This window comes from Hibiscus syriacus, unplaced genomic scaffold (assembly GCF_006381635.1).
Source record: "Hibiscus syriacus cultivar Baekdansim isolate YM2019G1 unplaced genomic scaffold, ASM638163v2 tig00117016_pilon, whole genome shotgun sequence".
In the NCBI taxonomy this organism is placed as follows: domain Eukaryota; kingdom Viridiplantae; phylum Streptophyta; class Magnoliopsida; order Malvales; family Malvaceae; genus Hibiscus; species Hibiscus syriacus.
In genome coordinates, this window is record NW_024063525.1 from 2,896,832 (window position 1) to 2,906,391 (window position 9,560).

Consider the following 9,560-nt stretch of genomic DNA (forward strand, 5'->3'; position numbering starts at 1 on the left):
ACACCTAGAACACTTTCACGTAGCTTATAGTCATAAGTTTTGTCTCGTATCATATACTTGTTTTCACATATATATTTCCTATCAATTCTTATACCATCACATAATTCCTTTAACATACATAACATATCATGTAACATTATAATAGAAATACTTATAAGTCATATCACTTAAAGCACATATACTTATAGTCACATTTCTTATATCTTAATCGTATGCCTTCTCTTAAACATATATATTCACATGTTCAGGTAATTCACCATTTCATCACATAATTGGGTATTCATATAACTCATTTCATTTCATTTCATATCTATCTATATATATATCCTCAAGATTATCCTAATATAAATCATATAGCACTCTTATATTTCGTATTCATCTAGGGCAGACTTATAAACATATCTCACTTCTATTATTTCTATATATAATCTAATCTGTTACTTAATTCAATTTCTTATAGCTCTTATAATCTTCTCATATAACTTCACTAATTTCTATCATTCAACCCATGTGTTATAGTTTTATTTAAACCTATGACTCTTTCCCATCTAGCTTATCTTATACGTTCATCTTATCATTTATGTTCAAATCCCCTAGTTGGTGTACTATTTTCACTTCATCCTATAGATCAATATTATCCAGCTTATTTCACTTATCATATAATAATATAATTATATTTTACTATGATCACATAGTTTATATCTCATACTTTGCTTTCTCATGTTCACCTATATCATGTCATATGGCTCATATCTTTCTCATGCAGTCACATAGTTCAGTTTCACATATGTATATATATATACATTATATAGCACATACTTCTCATAACATTACATTCAAAGCATGTCAACACATATATTCATGCATACATACAATTCATGTCATTCATATACGTATAATCATATATTCATGCATTCTAACATAGGAAATAGACTTGTCGCAAGTCTTGTTTCCATTTAGCACCATAAACTAACTAATATGCACTCACCTGGCCTCACTAGCCAAATCCAATCTCTTATCTTTCCCTTGATCGATCTTACTTGCTAAACGTTCCGGAATTGCTTTATGCGTAGAATCTACATAAATGTACATTTCGAGACCATCATTAGATACCTACACCTTGTAATTGGATACTATCAATTTAAACGAACTTATTAAATCCATATCCCCAATTTTCCTTTAGGGGGAATCGGTTCCCCCCATGGGGTATCGGTTCCCCTATGACATACTGGAAATTCTTGTTCGTTTGAAGGGGTATCGGTTCCCCTTGAATGGGTACCGATTCCCCTTGCCCAGAAATCATATTTTCAACCCGAAAATTACTTCATTTCCTCTCAAATACTTCATATATCATCCCCTTTTCATCCTTAACTCTAGTACACATACTTAAACCAATCTATATTCATTTATTTCATCTTAAACCTCAAAATTCTATCTTCCATATAAGATTCAAAAATCATACCAAATTTCCAATGTGTTCTAATTCCAATTCTAACACTTCCTACCTCTTAATTTAATCCTTGACAAGTCAAATTCAACTTCACAATCTATTAACTCCTTCCATATCAAAAATTCACTTAAAAACTCATTTTTCTTAATTTCTCATAACTTGTTAATCTTTGAGGTTTAAGCCCCCTAAAGCTTTCCTTAATCTTTCTTAATATCCCAAGAATCAAAACAAGCTTTAAAACGAAAGAATTAACCAACTAAAGACTCACTTACCTTATACCAAGCTTCACGGTGGAGAGGAGGAAGAAGAAGACTGAAGAATGCTCTGGACTCTTCTTCATACGTGCTTATTACCCTTAAAAAAATTATAAAAAATCTTTCTGGTCAAATGACCATAATACCCTTAATTTCCTTTAATAATTACCAAATAACCTTCAATATATATTCAAATAATCATTGAATTCTTTCATTCTTCTACTTTAGTCACCAAATTCTAAAACTTTACAATTTGGTCACTAACCCGATATTGCGGATGTTACAAATATCCTATTATGGATTTACAACCAGTCAACAAGCCACATTTCTTCAATGGAGCAAATTATGCACATTGTAAGAATAAGATGATGTACTTTATTCAATCATACAATCTAGGAGCTTGGAACTCAATCATGGATGGTTACTCATCTCCACCCGACAAGTACAACGACTGGAGTGTAGAAGAGCAGAAATATTTCCAGCTTAATTCTAAGGCTATACATATTCTATTTTGTGCTTTAGGCCCAAATGAATATGGAAGAGTCTCATCTTGTTCCAGTGCCAAAGAGATTTGGGATAAGCTCCAAGTCACTCATGAAGGAACCGACGAAGTGAGGGAATCAAAGAAAAGTCTTCTCAACCATAGCTACGAGAACTTCAAGATGAAACCCGATGAAGACATCAAAGCTATGACGGATATATTTTACGTGATTATCAACGGTCTCAAGGGATATGGAGAAGTAATCCCAAATGAGAAGCTTGTGAGGAAGATGATTTACTCTCTTCCAAAGGAGTGGCAATCAAAGAAAACGACCATTATCGAAGCAAGAAACCTAAAGTCTCTCACTCTCGACGAGCTAATTGGTTCCCTTCTCACTCATGAGATGATGGTGAAGGAATATGAAGAAAGGGAAGAGAAGAAAAACAAGAAGAAGAAGAAGAATGAGGACGTAGGCATCAATGAAAGCTATCAAGATTCAAGTGATGAGGTGGATGAAGATGATGATGAACAAAAAGAAGATATGGTCAAGCTCTTGAAGGAACTCAAGATATTCATGATTTCCAAGGAAGTGAAACATGAATCAACCAAGAAGAAGAGTCTCCCGGTATGTTTCGATTGTTAAAGAAAGGGGCATGTCATGTATGAATGTCCTCTTCTAAAGAAAAAGGGGAAGAAGGCATTTGTTGCATCTTGGAGTGATGAAGATGATTCCAATGATGAAGATGAAGTAGTCAACCTATGCCTCATGACAACTCAAGAAGAATTCGAGGTATCTTTTAACTCAAATGAATTTAATTCATTTACTTTTGATGAGTTACAAGATGCTTATAATAGGTTGCATTTGGGATTTGAGACCATGAATTCCAAATATACGAAATTAATTTCAAAACTCAAAAATAAAGATAATTTGATTTTTGAAAGCAAAAGTTAATTTTGAAAATCAAAATGAAATTTTGAAAAATAATTTAGAGCTTTCAAAAATCAAAATAAATGATTTAGAAAAAGAAAAATTTGAGTTAGGTGTTAAGTTTGAAAGCTTAATAAAAGAAAAAGAATTAATTTCTAAAAACAACCTATTATGTTTAAATATGGCAAAATGATCACATTGCCATGATCATGGTCATATGGAACATACTTGCCCTTTTAAGAAAGGAAAATGTTTTAAAATTAGGCAAGTATGAGTTCCAAAAGGAACAAGGGGCATTGTAACTAACGTTCAAGGATCCAAAGTAATTTGGATACCAAAATCTACTTAAATGTCTCTTGTAGGTGTGTGGAAGCAATTATGATGAAAATGATGATATTCAAGATGCTCTAGCCACACATGAAAAAGGAATGGGTAACCTCTAAGCTTAATACTTTTAATTTTGGATTATTTGGTTGCTCATTTGATTTTAAGCTTGCATGAGTTTTGGTTTTAAATGATTATGCATCATTGTTTTAATCTCATGTATGTTGAAAAGATGATTATGATGAACATTTTAAAGTTGTAATGATTTTTCAGAATTTTTAGTTCATCATAATAAAATTTTGGTCAAAATTTATTTTAATGCAAATGATATCTCTCTAACAATTGATATCAACTTTTCAAATACTTTGATTTTATAAATCTTTAAAAAATTTGACCTAAATTTGAATGTTTATGCATGCGGTTTAAATAAAAATGATATCTCTCTAATAATTGATATCAAAAAATTTTCAAATGCATAGCATTTTTAGAAAACTTTATGCATATGATCTTAAATTCAACAATTGATATTGCATAAAGTATTTTAGTCTTGGATATACTGAATTTCATATGCTACTAACATGTTTGTTATTCTTTGTTGAAATTCAATTTTGTTTAAGTGTCAAGATCCTAAAAGCAAAATTTTATTTGGAATGCATTTAATGAGGGGGAGCTTTGATTTTTTCAAATGATTTTTAAAATGTCAAGTTTACTACTTACTTTCCAAAGTTATTTTGAACTTCAAAGATTAGAATCTTTTTGATTTAACAAAAAGGGGGAGAAGTGTTAAGGTGTTAAAGGGGAGAAGTGTTAAAGTAAGGGGGAGTAATTTCAAACTTTATTTCAAAATCTTAAAATTACTCAAATGTTTTGTTATATCAAAAAGGGGGAGATTGTTGAAAACATTTTGATGTTTCGATATAACAAATTAAGTTAAATGAATTTTAAGATTTTACAAAAGATTTTCTAAGTATATTCGATGTAATTATTCGAATATCAAAATATTACTCCAAGTCTTTCAAAGTTCATTTTAATCCTTACTAAAGTGTAAAATTGTGTTTTATACTTAAACTATTTTAAAACAATTTTACAAAGTATTTCGAGCCTTAATTGAGCCAAAAATATTTTCTTTTTAAAGGGTTTCAAGAAAAATCAGATTGCCCAGGGGATACAGATTCCCCCCCAGGGGGTACAGAATCCCCCCAGTGGTTTCGTTTCCCCCCAGGGGGAACAGATCCCCCCCAGGGGGTACCGATTCCCCCTGTCTAACAGTCAAAAACAAATTGCACTTAGGGAACCAATTCCCCATGAGGGGGTACCGATTCCCCCATGCTCCAAGCTATTTTATTAATTGTTTCTCATCCCCAAACGGCTCCAAAACATCCCCAACGACTATATACGACTTCAAACACATTCCAAGCTATAAATACAAGCTAATGACACTTGAAGAAGCAATAGAACAACTATCCAAGCAATCAAACACAAGAGAAGAGTTTTTCATTCTTATTTCATCTTTCTCTTTTATATATTTTGTTCTTGTGAGCTCAATCTTGTAAACACCTACCTTAGAGAGGTTTTCTTGTTTACATTTCTTATCCTTTTGTAAAGGGGAAAGGTTCTATCTAATCCCGTGTAAAAGCTAGGGAAAGGTTCTAGTTTAGCCCGAAAAAACTAGGGAGTTTGTAAGGTTATTCTTTATCCTCAAAAGAAAGAACAAATTAGTGAATTTGTTGGAAAATCCTTGGTGAGGAGCTAAGGTAGTGGACGTAGACTTTGATTGAGAAAGTCGAACCACTATAAATCACTGTGCAATTCTCTATCTTTCAATCTCCTTACTCCCTAAACACAAAACCGTTCCGACCCCTCTTTGCAAACCGTTCCGGTTGTCGATTCAAGCTTCCAAAAATCCCAATAAGTACCCTAAAGTTCATTACTTTTATGTGAGAGTCGGTGAAAATATGGTAATTGGCCCCTCCTTTATGGCTGATTGTAGAAATCACATATAGTCAATGACAGCTGTCTTTTACTAAAAATATCTTCTTTGACTTTTTCTACCCAGAAATGTCGTTCGAGTTGTCACGACAATCGCATTTTGCTCAGTAGTCTCATCATGTCATGGCAATTCCCTTTTGCTTATCCTTGCTCACAAATCCTGCACATCATCAAACAAAACACCTTCCCCATAAAGCATCACTGATTACAAAATAAAATGCCGTTGCAAACAAAATTCCACCACATGCAACTATATGCTCCTAAATGCATCTATATGATCCTAAATGGGCTTTTAGACAGTCAATAACTTAAGTGAAAAGATCTAAAATATGACCTTTTTACGGAATTATCACACCCCCAAACTTAAGCTATTATTTGTCCTCAAGAAATGGATATCATTAAGCAAAATAAAAATACTATGGCAAGTTCAGAAGCGGAATAGTTGTATGTGATAAAATTTCAGCTCTCAGCACACTTGGCTTTAACATGCTAGACTAGTTTGAGAAATCAAGTACTGTCCCCTAGGGCAAGATTCTTTGTGTAGGTATGTGCGTGTTTGTATCCAGTCCATACTTAACAAACCTAAAAATTTTCAAAGCAAGTTTTCTTGTTTTCCCACGACATTTACAATTTTTACTCCCACATTGTTTTCTTTTCCTTTTTTTAACATTGCTACACTCTAGGTGAAAGGGAGCATACATTCCACCCCCGAAATAGTCAAGTAGAGTCATCCCGTGATTACTTTTATTCACTCATATACCATAGCTGTCATTTATTTAAATACAGTTTCCAGGCAATGCCATGGCATAGCGGAGTGTCCCTCTACAGATATGCCGAAACATTTAGTCACAACTTCATTTTTTCTCTTTTTTTACAAAGTGGGGTTTCATCGTTTATGCCAAGACATGCAAGAGTTCTCTTATAAAAAATTTCTAAGTTCCTTAAGCATGAAAAACATACAATCGTGTATTCAAAGGTTTCAAAGAAGCAAGTCCTAGAGTTGGTTCTATCATCCTCAACAGTCATGTACATTCAATCCTAGCCATAAAGAATTCATCATCATCAGGCATCCTTAATTTATTCCAGAAAACCAATTCAACCACTTACTAATGTCATGTCATATTCATTCTACTAATACTATCATGCAATGATTTAAGAACCCTACCTCCCCCAAACTTGAGAGAAGCATTGTCCTCAATGCTAAATAAAAACTAAGGAAAATCTAACCTACATGCTATGAAATTCAATGCAATGTAAAATACCTTGAGTTTTTATACGGGTGGTGGTGCGGCGGTCGTGCGACGTGCGCACTTTCATAATTATGTGGGGTTAGAATGTTCAGAATCTGGTGCTGGTGCAGTTGAAGGTTGGATTGACCCTAACCTTGAAAAAAATAAAATAGTAAATTAAAAGGAAAATGAATAAAAACAGTAACAAAATAAACATTTATTTATGCATAGGAGTAAATCCAAAATGTAACGGCATCTTTAAGATGCTTGGCAAGTCTCGATATCATACAAGAGAATTGCAGATTTGTCACGTTCGATCGGAGCACCAGTATAGACCAAAATGCCCCACACATATAATAGTTCCGCCTTCAAAATATTTTGCTCTGGCATTTCCCGTCTTTCACATCTGAATTGTATGACCTTTGCAGTAGTCCTCTCTTTTTCAAAATTCTCTCCGCATGAAGCTAAATGGTAGTAGAATGAGATCTCTTTTCGCTCCTTTTTACTGTGGCAACTTGAAATCATTTGGTTAGCAAATTCGTTGAAGTGGTCGGGGTCATCCCTATGCTAGTAGCCATCATCATGTATGACCTTGTTCTTTCCTAGGCTAGTTAAGTAAGGAAGCAAAACAACACTAACGAGAAAATTAACAATGTTAGCATACCGTAAAATTGCCGCAGAAAATAATAATTTTTCATTAGTGAATTTTTCCTTAATCTCCATTCCTTAATTCTTTTATAATTTCTAGTCTAGACAGAAGGACAGTTACTTAGGGTTTGGGATGAGTAAATTCAATAGAATCCAAAGGTTCAAATTTCATACCTGGTCTAGCTATGGGTGAGCTAGACTGACTCATCTCCTTTGGAATATCCTCGAGCTCCTCTTCGTCTTCTTCATGAAGCTTCAAGTGATTATCAATGCATAAAAATTTATTGCGACAAAATTATGCAGCTTTCCTTTGGTCATCAACTCCTATTGATGGGGGCTTTTCTTTTGCCGTGGCAAAATTTTTCTTATCTTCATTAGCTGCACTCTTCGAACCCTCATCATTGTTTTCCAATGAATGTGAATCTTTTTGCACCTTCAAATCTTCGTGCACAATCTCATGATCGGGCTCTTCGAGTGTCTCCCCCCCAAATTTAGCATCTTTATAGATTTTGATGTCACTCCTTAAGGTGAATATACCATAATGCCCCTTATCTTGAGCCTTAATGACTTCAGTATCACTAAGAAGATTGCAATGTGGGCGAGACTGTAATGCTATGGCAATTTGACCAACCTGACCCTCCAAGACCCTTAAAGTCGATCTGTAGCTTTGAAGTAAAGCTTCTTGGCTTTTTATAGAGGTCACATGGTCATGCAGCATAGTCTTTGTGGCTGCTATAAAATCTTGCATTGTGGCCTCCAAATAACTTGTGTTGGATGAAGATGACACTCCCTCGTTAGAATTATGCCATTGCATATTTGTTTGAAAACCCTGGGAGTCATTGAAGTTCTGCTGCCCAGTGGGCTGACTAGCATTGTTGGTTCCTTGATTTCCCCAAGAGAAGTTTGGACGCAGAAACCATCTAAGATTGTTAGAATAGGGGTTGTTGTTACCTCGATTATAGTTCTCTACATAGTTTATAGACTCCTGATTAGTCAGACACTCGCTCTCATGGTGATTGCCATGGCATAATAGACATGCTGAGTTGAATGCATTTGTCGAGGCATCTAGCATCATTCTTGACCTTGAATAGTAAAAATGGTAATCATGGTTAGCAATTCGATCAAGAATTTTAAAAGCCTCTTCAGGTGATTTGTCGAGCAATGTCCCATTTGTCAAGGCATCTAGCATCATCCTCGTGGGTGCATTGACTCCATTGTAGAACATCACAACTTGAGTCCAGTCGTGGAATCCATGATTGGGGCACTTGCGAAGCAAACTTTTGTATCGATCCCAACACTCATACATAGACACTTCATCGCCTTGGTGAAAAGATGATATGACATTTCTAAGATTGTTGTTCTTATTTGGTTGATTATGCCGTAGCAAACTTTTTTTGCACAAGTCAGTCCAAGACCTTATCGAGCCAGAAGGTAATCCATTGAGCCATGCCCTGGCGTGATATTTCAAAGAATATGGAAATAACTTCAATTTCAGCACATCTTCATGCACACCTTGTTGTCGAAAGGAGTCACAAACCTCTAAAAATGCCCGAACATATTGCCTTGCATCCTCATGAGGAGTACCACCAAATTGTCCAATCAAGTCCAACATGTCGAACATAATCGGTTTGAGCTCAAAGTGGACTGCCTGAATCTTGGGTGCTACAATAGCAGGTTTTAGGTCGTCCAATGTGGGAGCTAAGTGATCTCTAATATTTTGTGGTAGAGTAGCATTCCTAGCATTTGGATTTGTCGTGGCATTTAAAACTGCAGGATCCTTCACCTGATTTTGAACAACTTGAGCCTCAGGTTCAATATGAAATAATGGTTCATTGGGTCTTTTGCGGGTCATGCGATAACGTAACACCTAGAAAATGTAAACACAAAAACAAGTAAATGTGTACAAATAGATGAAATAAAACGGAGCAACAACTAAACTCAACATTATCAATTGCCAATCCCCGACAACGGCGCCAAAAACTTGTCCGTTGTTTGTGAGTACTAAATATGGGTGCGAATATATGTGCAAGTATACACAATCAAACAAGTAATACAGTGATGAGTGAGTATCGTCTCCACAGGGATTGGAGAGATATTGAGTAAAGTTTATGCATTATTCTAAAGTAACTAAGTATAACTAATGGTATTCACAAATGAGAATGTTATGGCAAAATGAAATGGATGTTGGTGAGAATGAAATGATCGTAATGTGGGAGAAAATGGAGATGACGTGGCAAATTATATTGTGTTCAGTGCA

General features: G+C 34.7%; 1 non-coding gene across 1 annotated transcript; it reads left to right on the forward strand.

Moving 5' to 3' along the window:
* The first annotated feature begins 8,550 nt into the window (after positions 1-8,550).
* LOC120195632 lies at positions 8,551-8,657 on the forward strand. Its single transcript, XR_005523086.1, has one exon. It is a non-coding gene; the product is annotated as a small nucleolar RNA R71 (small nucleolar RNA).
* Positions 8,658-9,560: the final 903 nt, after the last annotated feature.